General features: G+C 44.4%; 2 long non-coding RNA genes and 1 pseudogene across 2 annotated transcripts in view; 1 reads left to right on the top strand and 2 right to left on the bottom strand.

Moving 5' to 3' along the window:
* LOC146425700 (uncharacterized) overlaps nt 1–9,470 on the top strand; it is a 37,272-nt gene extending 27,802 nt beyond the window's left edge. The window contains exon 2 of the long non-coding RNA XR_014846626.1: nt 9,236–9,470. This is a non-coding gene — a long non-coding RNA (uncharacterized LOC146425700). The remainder of the gene's footprint in view (nt 1–9,235) is intronic.
* The window catches only part of LOC146425697 (uncharacterized), a 177,705-nt gene that overhangs the window by 102,384 nt on the left and 60,416 nt on the right, over nt 1–14,905 (bottom strand). The gene's annotated exons all lie outside the window — the stretch shown is intronic.
* On the bottom strand, nt 5,175–6,829 carry LOC146425701 (uncharacterized; annotated as a pseudogene).

Genomic DNA, 14,905 nt, shown 5'->3' with positions numbered 1-14,905 from the left:
TTTGACCCTACAAAGTATTGAATTCTGATCCAGGAGAGCACTTTGATACATGCTAGTGATGCATTGTCCTAGTAAATAGCAGATTGAGGGCCATTATGAAATAACATTTTGCACTGCAATCAAGTAGTGATTTCAAGCAGAAATCAAATCAAAGGACAAAGAGATGTTCCACATCCATGGCTCTTAGTTTATCTGCCATCTTATGCTGACTATATCATTTTAAACTGCTGTATGGTATTATTACTTTGAGTACAGTTTGTACTGAAATAGCACAAAGGATACCTGCTTGAACTTACTGGAGATTTACAAATTTTCATATTTACAAGTCAGATGAGAGAATTAATAATCTGTGTTATTTACTGAGAATACCTGAGGGACAAAGAATACAAATTCATCAAAAGCACTTAAGTAAGCAAAAAGGAAGGTTTAATGGTAGTTTCATAATCTTAATTTTGGTATAGATAAATGAAAAAGTGAGTTTATTTGCCTATATTGAAAGTGTCAAAGTAGAAAATACCCTGAAACGTCAATGTTTGTGTGTTCAAATTGAGATAGTTCAGAATACATCTTATATACAATGCATAGAAAATGAAAATAATCCAGCAAAGCATTTTGAGTTCTTACTCTTCCATAGGCTGTTCTTATTTTGAACTTCTTTTCATTTTTAATTTCTTTACTCTTGGTTTTATTTTTTTCCCCCCTTCGTTCCTCCTGTGCTTTTATTTCCTCTTTCTATAATCATTATGATAGATGGGGATGGAGTAATCCTGGTGTCCTGGTTTACTGATAAAATTCTCTAGGTGGGGAGCGCTCTGAACAAACGCCTCCTCCGAGAACCAAAGGCTCTGACACCCCTCCCCCACCAACAACAGAATTTCTTAGATGGAAGTGAAGAAAAAACTATTTATTTAACAAAACCACGCAGAGTGCCCTGCAAGGCACAGGGGAAGGGAAAACAGGGGAAAAGGCGTTATTAAACCTGATTAAACAGCTGGTGAACTTTAGTGTCCTTTTCCTCAGACGTAGTTTTTCCTCTCCGGGGCCCCCCCCGGGACTGGGCGGAGTTGCTCCAGTAGCTCCCTGGAGCTCTGCCGTCCTCCGGGGCTCCTTGGGTTTTCCGGGCGACAAAGCAAATCTGAAAAAAAAGGGTCCAAATGAAAAAATGGTGGAAAAAAAAAACCCACAGGAACAGAGCTAGCAACTTTGACAGCCGTCGCAGCCGCAGTCTCCGGAGAGTCCTCCTTCTCCTCCTCCTCACTCCCCCACAGCGAGGCTTGGGGAAAAAGTTTTCAAAACAACTCGCCCTTCTCTCCGCTGCTGAGTGCAGTTAAAGCCACAGGACCACATTTCTGAGCATACAAGCTAACGATGGGGAATACAGGATTGTCATAACATCACTCCAAGACATTCCACCCCTTATTCCATATCGTTGGCTTAAAGCCCACCCTAACATCTTCCAACTCTAAACACACACACATATATATACATATATACATATATACACATATACACATATATATACATATATACATATATACACATAACTATGTACAAATAATGTCATTCAGTAAACAGTGATATGTTGCCATCCCAACATTACATGTGGCCTTCACCCAAAATTAAAACTCCCTGAGGGACACATCATGTTTCTCCATCTTCCTGCATTATCCACTAAGTACACCCTGGTCCCTGAGCAAAGACAACCCCATGGATGGGTTTGTCTTTACATGAGGCAGAATTAATCCAGACAATTTTCCCTAACAAGCCTCTGGCATGTACTGCTGAGACCTTATCTCCATCCACTGTATGTAGAAGCTCAGATTGGGCAGGACCTGCTCGGTTGATGGAGCCTCAGATATTGACTAACCAGGTGGCCTCTGCTAAATGTCGCTCCCAATTTTTATAAGTTCCCCCACCCAGTGCCTTTAGGGTGGTTTTTAACAGTCCATTATACCGTTCCACTTTGCCAGCGGCTGGTGCATGATAAGGGATGTGGTACACCCACTCAATGCCATGTTCCCTAGCCCAGTTGTTTATGAGGCTATTTTTAAAATGAGTTCCGTTATCTGACTCAATTCTCTCAGGAGTACCGTGCCTCCACAGGACTTGGTTTTCAAGGCCCAGGATGGTGTTACGAGCAGTGGCGTGAGGCACAGGGTAGGTTTCCAGCCACCCAGTGGTGGCTTCTACCATTGTGAGCACATAGCGCTTGCCGTGGTGGGTTTGAGGCAGTATGATGTAATCAATCTGCCAGGCCTCACCATACTTATATTTTGACCACCTTCCACCATACCACAGGGGTTTCACCCGCTTGGCTTGCTTGATGGCAGCACACATTTCACAGTCATGGATAACCTGAGAGATGCAGTCCATGGTTAGATCCACCCCTCGGTCTCATGCCCACTTAAAGGTGGCATCTCTGCCTTGATGGCCTGAGGCATCATGGGCCCATTGAGCTAGGAACAAATCTCCCTTATGCTGCCAATCCAAGTCTACCTGGGACACCTTTATCTTTGCAGCCTGATCTACCTGTTCATTGTTTCAGTGCTCCTCATTGGCTCGGCTCTTGGGGACATGGGCATCTACATGGCGGACCTTCACAGGTAGTTTCTCTGCCCAGCCAGCGATGTCTTTCCACTCTTCAGCTGCTCAAATAGGTTTTCCAACCAGCTTTTTTCCACTTTTCCAGCCAACCCCATAGAGCATTGGCTACCTGTCACTATTGAACCGCTAACAGAGAGAAGAAGTCCAGTCCTCAGTGTGGCAAAATGTCTTCTTTTATTAATTAATTCCAACTTATATAGACTTTCAAAGATCACTCGGATTGGGCCAGTTCAAAACCTCCCCCCAGGCCGATTGGCCTGGCTTAAACCGCCCTTGTTTCCAAAGATCGTTTTAATAACATCCAAACTTTATCTTTGTTTATAAAACACAGGAAGAAGAGAGAAAGAATTCTCACGGGAAAGGTCTGTGCTCGCCACAGCTACCATCCATGAATCGGTATAGAGGTAGAGCTTTGGCCATTTCTCTCTTTCAGCAATGTCCAGGGCTAACTGAAAGGCTTTGAGCTCAGTGAATTGACTCGATCCATCCTCTTCTTTGTTAGCTTCTGCAACCCGTCATGTGGGGCTCCATACAGCTGCTTTCCATTTTTGTTTTGTCCCTACAAGATGACAGGAACCATCAGTGAAAAGAGCGTAGCGTGTTTCGTCTGCTGGCAGTTGGTTGTATGGTGGAGCTTCCTCCACATGAGTCACCTGTTCCAGCTCCTCTTCCTCAATCAGACTAAAATCTTCACATTCAGGCCAATTTGTAATTATTTCCAAAATCCCAGGGCGATTCAGATTTCCCATACGGGCGCGCTGTGTGATAAGGGCAATCCATTTGCTCCATGTGCCATTGGTGGCATGGTGAGTAGAGGGAACCTCTGCTTTAAACATTCACCCCAGCACCGGTAGTCGGGGTGCCAGGAGGAGTTGTGCTTCTGTGCCAATTACCTCTGAGGCAGCTTGGACTCCTTCCTAAGCTGCCAAGATTTCTTTCTCTATTGGGGTGTAGTTGGCTTCAGACCCTCTGTGACTTCGGCTCTAGAATCTCAGTGGACGACCCTGAGTCTCACCAGGCACCTTCTGCCAAAGGCTCCAGGACAGACCATGGCTCCCAGCTGCAGAGTAAAGCACATTCTTTACCTCTGGTCCTGTCCTGACTGGGCCAAGGGCTACTGCATGAGCAATCTCCTGCTTGATCTGGGTGAAAGCTTGCTGCTGTTCAGGGCCCCAGTGGAAATCATTTTTCTTACGGGTAACCAGGTAAAGAGGGCTCGCAATTTGGCTGTACTCAGGAATGTGCATTCTCCAAAAGCCTATAGCTTCTAGGAAAGCTTGCGTCTCCTTCTTGTTGGTTGGTGGAGACATTGTGGTGATTTTATTGATAACCTCAGTGGGAATCTGACATTGTCCATCTTGCCACTTCACTCCCAGGAACTGGATCTCTTCGGCAGGTCCATTGACTTTGCTCTTTTTGATGGCGAACCCGGTTTCCAGGAGAATCTGGATGATTTTCTTTCCTTTCTCAAATACTTCTTCTGCTGTGTCCCCCTCCACAATGATGTCGTCCATGTACTGCAAATGTTCTGGAGCCCCACCCTTTTCCAATGCAGCCTGGATTATTCCATGACAAATGGTGGGACTGTGTTTCCACCCCTGGGGCAGTCGGTTCCACGTGTACTGCACGCCGCTTCAGGTGAAAGCAAACTGAGGCCTGCACTCTGCTGCCAGAGGAATGGAGAAAAACGCATTAGCAATGTCAGTAGTGGCGTACCACTTTGCTGCCATAGACTCTAGCTCATACTGGAGCTCCAGCATGTCTGGCACAGCAGCACTCAACAGTGAAGTCACCTCATTCAAGGCACGATAGTCCACAGTCAATCTCCATTCTCCTTCAGATTTGCACACGGGACAAATGGGGCTGTTAAAGGATGAATGGGTCCTGCTGACCACCCCTTGCCTCTCCAGATCACGGATTAGTTTGTGAATGGGAATCACGGCATCACGAGTTGTCCAGTACTGTTGACGGTGCACAATCGAGGTTGCAATCGGTACTTGTTGCTCTTCCCCTTTCAGGTGTCCTACTGCAGAAGTGTTCTCTGACAGTCCAGGCATGGTGTTCAATTGCTTAATGCCCTCTGTCTCTACAGCAGCTATCCCAAATGCCCACTTGAGTCCCTTTGGGTCTTTAAAATATCCATTTCAGAGGAAGTCTATAACCAGAATACATGGGGCCTCTGGGCCAGTCACAATGGAATGTTCTTTCCACTCTTTTCCAGTCAGTCTCACCTCAGCTTTCACCGGGGTCAAGTCTTGTGATCCTCCTGTCACGCCGGAAATAAAAACAGGTTCTGCCCCCACATGTCGCGATGGGATTATCATTCACTGTGCACCAGTGTCTACTAAAGCCTCATATTCTTGTGGCTCTGCTTTGCCAGGCCACCGAATCCACACTGTCCAAAAAATACGGTTTTCCCTGGCCTCTACCTGGCTAGAGGCAGGGCCCCTCTAACCATGGTGGGCATGCGTATTAGAGGTTCCTTCAAGGGGATCAGACATGTTGACTGGAGCTACTTCCCTTCTGGTGGAGTTCCCTCTCTGAGTCTTGCCCTCCTTCAATTCATGCACTCATCGTGCCAGGACAGTAGTGGGCTGTCCATCCCACCTGTTCATGTTTTCTCCACTGTCACACAGGAAGTACCACAACTCATATCGAGGGGTGTATCCAGTTCTCCTAGCTGAGGAGCATCTGCGTGGGGTAATAGAACCTCTGATCTGTACTGCTGAAATTTGGAGAAGGCTGTCTTTAATCTCCTTACTGAGTTTCTCATGATTCTCCTCTATCTTATTTTCTAGTTTCTGCAGATTTGTTTCCACAGCTGAGATTCTTGCATTCATTGGGCTATGCACGACATCTGCATACGCTCGGAGCTTCCTTGTCATATCACGCACAGTCTCATGCCCGTCATCTTGCTTCATCATTGCTAAAGCAAAAGCATACTCTGATGGCCCAAGCCATAGGAGTTTCCGCCACGTCACAGGTGTACATTCTACCCCATCTGGGTCCATAAGCGGGGCTGGGTTTGCTATGTCCTCTGGGAAGACAATCTCGACCACCGCCATTTCTCTCAAGCATTGAATCCCTTGTTCTATGGTTCTCCACGGGGTTTGTTGTATATAGAGATCGTTGGGGTGTAGGTATCTTCCCCTCGCAGCTCTGATAGCTCATCTCCAGAGGCTGCAACAGTCAGTCCCATCTCATATAGTTTGGTTGATATTTGGGTTACATGACACAGTCCCCAAATGCCTTGCCTCAGTAGGGTCTAGAAGTGTAACATCGCCTGCGGCATCTCAAAGACGGACTAACCAACTAATTAGAGATTCATCATCTCGTTGGACATAATCTTTTCTGAGGCTGTGACGGTCTCTCACAGTCATGGATTTAACAATGACCTCTGACTCAGCTGCTGACCTTGAGGATCCCTCTCTGTTGTCACCTGGGCGATCAGTCTTGACTTGGGTTTTCCTGCTTCTTGTAACAGGAGCAACTGCCATTGGCTTAGGCTCCCTTACTTCCTGTTCTATAATATCTGACAGTGTACGATAAGCATATGTCAGGGCCCAACATATTGCACTGGAGTTGTCTCTGCACTTCTCTTTCAGATATTTCCCCACCTCAGCTGCTCTCGGGATTTGTCCAGGGGGAAATTCCCAGTCTATTGGATCAGAGAATTTCTTTAAAGTTTTACCTATGTCCTCCCATACTCCACACCATTCAAATTTTCCCACATCTGGGTCAGGTGTCTGCTCCTGCTCAGCCCCTCTGGACTTCTCAGCCCTCATTCTGGAAAAGCTGAACATCATATACATGGAAACTACCAGGTAAAGCACCTGTACTACCAAGTTAATGGTCTCTTTAACATCCAGGGGAAACTGAATATTCTCAAAAGATGATATACCAGATTTAAAGAGAAAGAGATGAGTGAGGAGCCAGGAAGCTTCACCCTCTACTTCTCTAGCAGGTTGGGCAATATTACTAACAAAACCCCAAAACAGGCTACTAAAACTAGAGGAGGAAAGTAACAGAGCATGTACATCTTTAACTGTGTCCCATACCTTCTTACAGATCGTCAGTATCACGCACACTACTATAACAAGCCGGAGTCGTGTACCTGATTGGTGAAAATTATACATTAGGGACAAGATTGCCCCTACTTGTTGGTAGGGAAACTGGCCTATGTGCCAAACAGACAGTATTACATCAAACAACCTCCCATCAAACAACATAGTGACTACTGATAGCTGTAATTCAATACAAAGCATTTAAAACCAGAATAGAATTATTAGGGTTTTTTTCTTCACTTTCTCTAACCCCACAAAAGGTGTAAAACAAGTAGTCAAGCCCCAATAAGTTGGACGCCAAATATTGTCCTGGCTTACTGATAAAATTCTCAAGGTGGGGAGCACTCTGAACAAACGCCTCCTCAGAGAGCGAAGGGCTCTGACACCCCCTCCCCCACCAACAACAGAATTCCTTAGATGGAAGTGAAGAAAAAATTATTTATTTATAACAAAACCACGCAGAGTGCCCTGCAAGGCACAGGGGAAGGGAAAACAGGGGAAAAGGAGTTATTAAACCTGATTAAACAGCTGGTGAACTTTAGTGTCCTTTTCCTCAGATGTAGTTCCTCTTCTCCGGGGCCCCCCCCAGGGCTGGGCAGAATTGCTCCAGTAGCTCCCTGGAGCTCTGCCGTCCTCCGGGGCTCCTTGGGTTTTCCAGGCGACAAAGCAAATCAGGAAAAAAGGGTCCAAATGAAAAAAATGGTGGAAAAAAAAACTCCACAGGAACAGAGCTAGCAACTTTGACAGCCGTCGCAGCCGCAGTCTCCGGAGAGTCCTCCTTCTCCTCCTCCTCGCTCCCCTGCAGTGAGGCTTGGGGAAAAAGTTTTCAAAACAACCCGCGCTTCTCTCCGCTGCTGAGTGCAGTTAAAGCCACAGGACTACATTTCTGAGCATACAAGCTAACGATGGGGAATACAGGATTATCAAAAACATCACTCCAAGACATTCTGATACCACAGGACAATTTTTAATGGACTCTTGCTAACAGCGCTCCTTTGCAAAGTGCACTGCAAAGTTTCTCAGGGCAGATTGCTTATCATCTGCCAAGCCACAAATTGCTGCAGCTGGCAAATTCAATCAATCTTACATTGCGGCCAAAGAACAGCCGGGTGCCAGTTCACGGACCCACCGTCTTCACGGACGGTTCTGGGAAAACAGGAAAGGCCATTGTTACCTGGAAGGAAGGATCTGAGTGGCAGGTGCTGAAAGGCCACGAGACAGGCTCTGCTCAGTTGGTTGAATTGAAAGCAGTTGCCATGGCTTTTCAGCGGTTCTCTCTGGTGCCTTTGAATTTGGTCACTGACTCTGCTTATGTAGCAGACATAACCAAACATTTGGATTGTTCACTTGTAAAAGAAGTCAATAATGCGACTCTGTTTTCACTATTGCGAACCCTGTGGAAGGCGATTCAAGCTTGACTGCACCCATATTATATTCTGCACATTTGAAGCCACACCAAATTACCAGGTTTTATAACAGAAGGCAATGCCAGGGCTGAGGTGCTAGCCAACCCTGCATGGGTAGCACCTCAGCCTGACAAAATTGCACGAGCCAAGGCATCACACAATTTCTTTCATCAGAGTGCACATACCCTGCAGAAGCAGCTTCAGTTGACGCCAACTGAAGCTCGTGACATTGTCAGTGCTTGTGCTGACTGCCACGGACTCTCTGCACCTCTGCCACCAGGGGTAAACCCCAGAGGCCTAAAGGCCTTGCAGTCGTGGCAGACGGATTTGACACACATTCCTGAATTTGGCCGAGTCAAGTATGTGCATGTGTCTATTGACACTTTCTCCTCAGCTATGTGGGCAACTGCTCATACTGGAGAAAAAAGTCGTGATGCCATTGCCCATTGGAAATTAGCCTTCTCGGTCCTGGGGGTGCCAGCCACTGTGAAAACTGACAATGGTCCTGCCTACGCCTCGCAGAAGACGCGGCTGTTTTTACACCTATGGGGTGTAGACCACACATTCGGTATTCCGCATTCTCCTACTGGCCAAGCCATTGTTGAACGCGCTCATGGCACTTTGAAGCGTGTCTTGGAAAGGCAAAGAGGGGGAATGCATGGGGAAATGTCGCTGTTGAGCAGCTAGCAGAGTAATGAATGCATCAGTTCTCAGTGGCAAGAAGGAATGACCTTTATTGTTTTGATTTCATCACATATATAGAGTTCTCAAAAGTCACCCAGATTGGTCAGTCAGAAGCCTTCCCCCAGGCCTGATTGGCCAGGCCTGCACTGCCCAAGTTCTGGGACACTGTTCCAAAAACATCCAAACTTTATCTTTATTTACAAAACACAAGAAAACTTCTCATGGGAAAAACCTGTGCTAGCCACAGGGAGACACCACAGAGTTGATTGGAGAAAGCTTTGTACACAATCAATCACCTTACAGTGCCACCGAATTTGAATAATCCTGTGATTTTGAACCATTTTGTCTCATTGCAGTCGTCAGGCAAGTTGCGTTTGCCCCGGGTGAAGGTATGGGTACGGAACCTACTTACTAACACCAGGGAAGGCCCACATGAGCTTATTGCTTGGGGTCGTGGGTATGCTTGCGTTTCCACAGATACTGGGGTACGATGGCTGCCTGCAAAATGCGTCCGCCCTGACCTGCGACTCCCGAGACAGAACCAGCAACCTCAAAATAACAACCAGAATGCAGAATACCAACCAAGTGATCCTTCTGATGATGACCAAGAAGCCGGTCCATCCACAAGCAGAGACTGAAATTTATTTTATGGAGTCAGAAAGCAAGGACTTTGAATGCATGTTTTAATTGAATTATAGATTTGTATGCAGAATTAGGTTTTATAGTTGCTCTATCCAGGGTATTGCAAAGAGTCTCTCTGTCCACCTTAAATCAGCATCTGGTTTGGGCTCTGTTCGGTGGCTGGCCACAGCCAGACAGACCCCTTCTTGAGTTTCAACCAGGCTCTGTTTGGTAACTGGCCACTACCAAGCAGATCCTTCATGCTGATCCACTGAGGCTCACAAGCAATGCCTTCTGTTCTTAAATAAAAAGGGGGAGCTGTGGTAGCACAGACTCTTTCCCATGGGAATTTTCTCTTCTTCTTCCTGTGTTTTTTATAAATAAAGATAAAGTTTGGATGTTATTGAAACGGTCTCTGGAAAGATAGGTGGTTCAAGCCTGGCCAATCGGCCTAGGGGGAGGTTTTGAATTGGCCCAATCCGGACGACCTTTGAAAGTCCATATAAGTTTTAGAATTAAATAATAAAATTAGATTTGTGCCACATTTTATCCGGCCTGGTTCTTTCACTCCGCTAGCGGTTCAACAGCGACATTTGTGCCAGAGGCATTCATCTCCTATCACTGTTGAACTCAAAATCCACCCTTCTGGTCGATTTTCCTCTTTTATATTTGCTTGATTCCACTTAAGGAGTTCGACGGGGCCCAGGTTGCTGCCTTTCCATGGCCATTCTTCTGTCATTAAGGTCCCTCTACAAACCCTACAGTTGGTTTTGTTTAGTTCCTTACTTATCATTTCCCCCAATTCCACAAACAGGTTTTTCCCAAATCTTGAGATATCTACCTTTTTTTCTAGTTGCTGCCTGAGTTTTGTATACAAATCCTGACGTGGAGCTGATACAGAGTTGGACTGTTGTGCTGGCTTTGCTGTTTTGCTTACTATTTGTTCTTTTACCAAGTCCTGAACCCTACCCCTAAGAGCAAATGTAAAACAAGCCCATCTTTCCCCCTTTGGACATTCACTTCCCAACCTATTACCATTTGTTCCTAAATTTTCTGCAATCTAGTATTTTTTTCCATTTTGCGTACAGGTACCTTACTTGGATGGGTTATAACAGTGGCTGTTGACATGGGTGTGAGTAATAAGAAAGGAACCTCGGGTTCTTTCCATGTAAAGCATTTGGTAGCACTTGCGACATGATTGTGCTGGCATCCCAGAAGGGAAGAGACAAAAAAGGAGTGACAGAAGAAAGAATAATAGGGGTCTGGTATGGCTTATACCCCCATCTCCGATGCCTATGGGGTTGCTACCCATAGCAGGTGTGTATATGATCTTCTCAGGTGGCCAATCCTGGTCTTGCCCTCTATCTCCTTGTCACTTCCTTTTTGCTATTTTCTAGGCAAATCGCTTTTGTCAACTCTTAGCTGTAGTTTCTCACTGTTCCTCAGGCACCTCCCACTCAACAGGCACTAGTAATTCCCATCCACAGAGCAAAGTTATTATCTCAGTCCTTCCTAGTTCTACTTGGGCAGGGAGTAAGTCTGGCACCTGGCACTTTCTGCAACAAGGGTGCCATTTTTGTGAATCACAATACCAATTTTTCCCCACATCTTATGCATTTACATTTAACCCAGCTAGCATGTCCAGTGTTGGGATTTATCAAACAGGTTATATGGTACGGTACTGATGGAGGTTGTAATATCTCTTCTTCTTTATACAAGTCACGGGCTAAAGCAAAAACATGAGGACCCTCTGCCTGAAACAGTCTTGATCCTCCAGTTTGAGGTGGAAGTATTCCTCCCCAAGGGGGGTATTGGAGGCTCCTCAAAACTTGTCCAGGTGGCACTTCGAACCACTGATATAAATTTGGCCTTATTTCCCAATTAGGTGTGATTCTTGGTACATTCTCTGGATCATTTGGGTCTTCCCAGTTCATTACCGCCCAGTCCTTGCTTAAGAGACAACTTGGCATCACCCGGCTTAGATGTTATAGTCCACTCCTTAGGTTCTTCCACGGGTCCTTTGATTCTGCTGGCGTGGATCCACCCTCTTTCTCTGGTCCGGATTGCTGCCTCGGTTGTCAGTAGTACCTGGAAAAGACCTTCCCATTCTGGAGTTAAAGATTGCTGTTTCTATGTTTTCACCAGTACCCATTCCCCCGGATGGATATTATGAATTTTAAATTTTAAGGGTGTGGTTTGAGGGATTATCCCTTTCAACCGCAAATTTTCAAGTGTTCTTGCAATTGTGGTGAGATATTTTCTAACACTTATTTCCCCTATTTCATAAGTAGCATTTTCATGTTGGGTGGTCAGAAAGGGTAATCTGAACATCATTTCATAAGGTGACACTCCCAGGTCTGACCTGGGTTGTGTTTGGATTCTCAATAGAGCCAATGGTAAACATTTTACCCAGGACATTTGTGTTTCAATCATCAGTTTTATTAGAGCTCTTTTTAAAGTCTGATTCATTCTGTCCACCCTACCCGAACTCTGTGGATGCCACGGGGTATGTAATTCCCATTTTATTCCCCAGGCTTGAGTTATCTGCTGTAAGACTCTTGATGTAAAATGTGTCCCTCTATCTGAGTCTATTCTATTAACCATTCCATACCTGGGAATAATTTGTTCCAAAAGGGTTTTATATACTACATTAGCTGTGGCTCTGACAGTTGGGACTGCTTCTACCCAATGAGTTAAATGGTCTATTATTACTAATAGAAACTTCCACCTCTGTACTTGAGGAAGTTCAGTAAAGTCCACTTGGATACTCTGAAACGGTCTCAGAGCTGATTCACTACCCCCTGGGGTTATTTTCCTCATTACCTTTTTATTTACTTTCTGGCAAGTTATACAATTTTCAGTTACTTGTTTTGCCACTCCAAAGATCCCAGTGCATCCATAATTCCTTAAAAAGTGATCACACAAAGTCTGAGTACCCCAATGAGTCTTCTGATGCATAGTTTCTAATATTTTTCTAGTTAGTGGCTTATTAAGTAACTGCCTCCCATCAGAAAGCCTCCACTTCCCAGACTGTTCCCGTTTTCCCCCTATTTTACTTAATTCTTTTTCTTCTGTGTCCTAGGTTAAAATATTGATGTACTTAGGTATTCTATTACCACCAGCTGTGGGCCATTAGCTGTTATCTCCTGCTATGACCCACCCCTGATAACAGACAATGGGCCATCAAGAAACCAATGCATGATTCATGGACTTATCCTATTGTGAGATGCTCTGCCCAGCAGGGAGGAGCCAAGCATTCCCACCTGGATGTAACCTGACCTTGGAACTGCCTAAGTTAGCCCTGTCTACTGGGTTCCCAGAGGACAAGAACTACCACTGGACCTTCAGCTGGAGACCAGACCTTCCACAGGATCACCGCTTCAACTGAACTGCTTCATTTGGACTGCTACCACCACCCTAACCAGGTGTCAGGTTGTATCTGACTTTGTCAGTGCTTTTCTTTGTATTATTTCACTTTTTTTTATTTTTTCCTATTAAATTTTAATCCTGACTTGTGATCTCCCACTGGTTTGTTTTCAAACCAATACATTCTGCTTCATTAAAATTTGGAATTTCCAATTCTTCCTTGTCTGGGGTCAAAATTAACATAACCTTTTCTGTTCCATTTTCTGCTGCATCTTTAGCTTCTTGATCTGCCAAGTTATTCCCTCTTATTTCTGGGGTCATTCCCCTTTGGTGTTCTTTAACATGCACTATAGCTATTTCTTCAGGCAATTTTAATGCCTCTAAAACCTCTAAAATGAGTCCTTCATGTATCAGTCCCTTTCCTTTTGAATTTAGAAACCCCCTTTCTTCTCAAATTTTTCCAAAAGTGTGTACTACTCCAAAGGCATACTTTGAATCAGTATATATGGTCCCTTTTTTTGTGCTAAATATTCCAATGCCCTTTTTAGAGCATATAATTCACAAGACTGGGCCGACCACTTTTAAGGTAATTTCCCATTATCGATAGTTTGCATATTTCTCCCATCAACCAAAGGATATCCTGATTTTCTTTTTCCTTGAATGCATCTAGATGAACCATCAACATATATTCTTTCCCCTTGAAAGGAGGGCCTGTTCTACTAAATCTTCCTGAATTTTAGTTTGGTATTGTATAATTTCTAAACAATTATGTGTTAAATCATCCTTTGGTTCTCCATTTAAAAATTGAGCTGGATTCAAACTCTTGTTTACTTCTAGTGTCAAGTCGTTACCATTTATTAGAATTGCTGCATATTTTAATATTCTAGAATCTGTTAATCACTTTTCAGCTTTTTGAATTAATATATTTCGAACTGCATGAGGGGTACCCACAATGAGCTTGCTTTCAAAAGTAAGTTTACAGCTCTCTTCCACTAAAATAGCAGTTGCTGCTATAGCTTGAATACATACTGGCCAGCCATGACTTACTGGGTCTAGTAATTTAGATAGAAAGGCTACCGGCCTTTTTACTCCTCTCCATTCTTGGACTAAAACTCCATGAGCCACTCCTCATTCCATATTCACATACAAGTAAAAGGGCTTTTCCAATGAAGGTAAACTCAAAGCTAGTACTGAAGCTAGTTTAGGCTTTAATTCTTCTAATTTATTGTCATTTTCCTTAGTCCACTCTATATGGTCTCCTTCCGCCAATTTCTCATATAAAAATTTTACTGCTTGAGTATATTCTTCAATCCATAATCTACAGTATCCTAATAATCCAAGTAGTCTTCTTACTTCCTTCTTTGAAGAAGGAAGGAGAAGAGATAAAATCCCTGCAATCCTCTCAGGATTTTGCTTTTGGCTGCCTTTACTTATTAGGTGACCAAGATATTTGACTTCTGATTCCACAAACGGTAGTTTCCCTTTGGACACTCTTAATCCTCATTCCCCAAGAAAATTCAAAAGTCCTATGGTAGCTTTCCTAACTTCAGCTTCCACTTCCCCTGATAATAAAAGATGGTCCACATATTGAATAATCTGTATTCCAGGGGGAGTGGGGAAAGCCTGTAGTATTTCTTCTAAAGCCTGTCCAAACAAACTCGGGGATTCAGTAAATCCTTGTGGTAGTGTTGTCCACCTTAGCTGCTGCTTTCTCCCAGTAGTTGGATCTTCCCATTCAAAGGCAAAAATATTCCGACTATCCTCTGCTAAAGGACAGGCCCAAAAAGCATCTTTAAGATCTACTACACTAAACCACTGATGCTGAGGTGGGACTTTACTTAAAAGAGTATAGGGGTTTGGTACCACTGGGTAACGTGTCCAAGTTCTCTTGTTAACTTCCCTTAAATCTTGTACCAATCTATAAGTCCCATCAGACTTCTTTACTGGGAGAATAGGGGTATTATGAGGAGACATACAAGGCTCCAATGTCCCATCCTTTATCAATCCTTCTATTACTGGCTTTAACCCTTCTCTCCCCTCCAGGGATATAGGGTACTTGCGGACACGTATGGGACATTCTTCTCTCTCAATCGTGACCCTTATAGGGTCAATATTCAACCCTCCCCTATTTCCTTCCCTTGCCCAAACTTCTTTGTTAAT

This window comes from Lichenostomus cassidix, chromosome W (assembly GCF_008360975.1).
Source record: "Lichenostomus cassidix isolate B80296 chromosome W, HeHo_3.0, whole genome shotgun sequence".
NCBI classification, from domain to species: domain Eukaryota; kingdom Metazoa; phylum Chordata; class Aves; order Passeriformes; family Meliphagidae; genus Lichenostomus; species Lichenostomus cassidix.
Note: the sequence above shows the minus strand (reverse complement) of the source record. Positions and strands in the feature narration are given on the sequence as shown.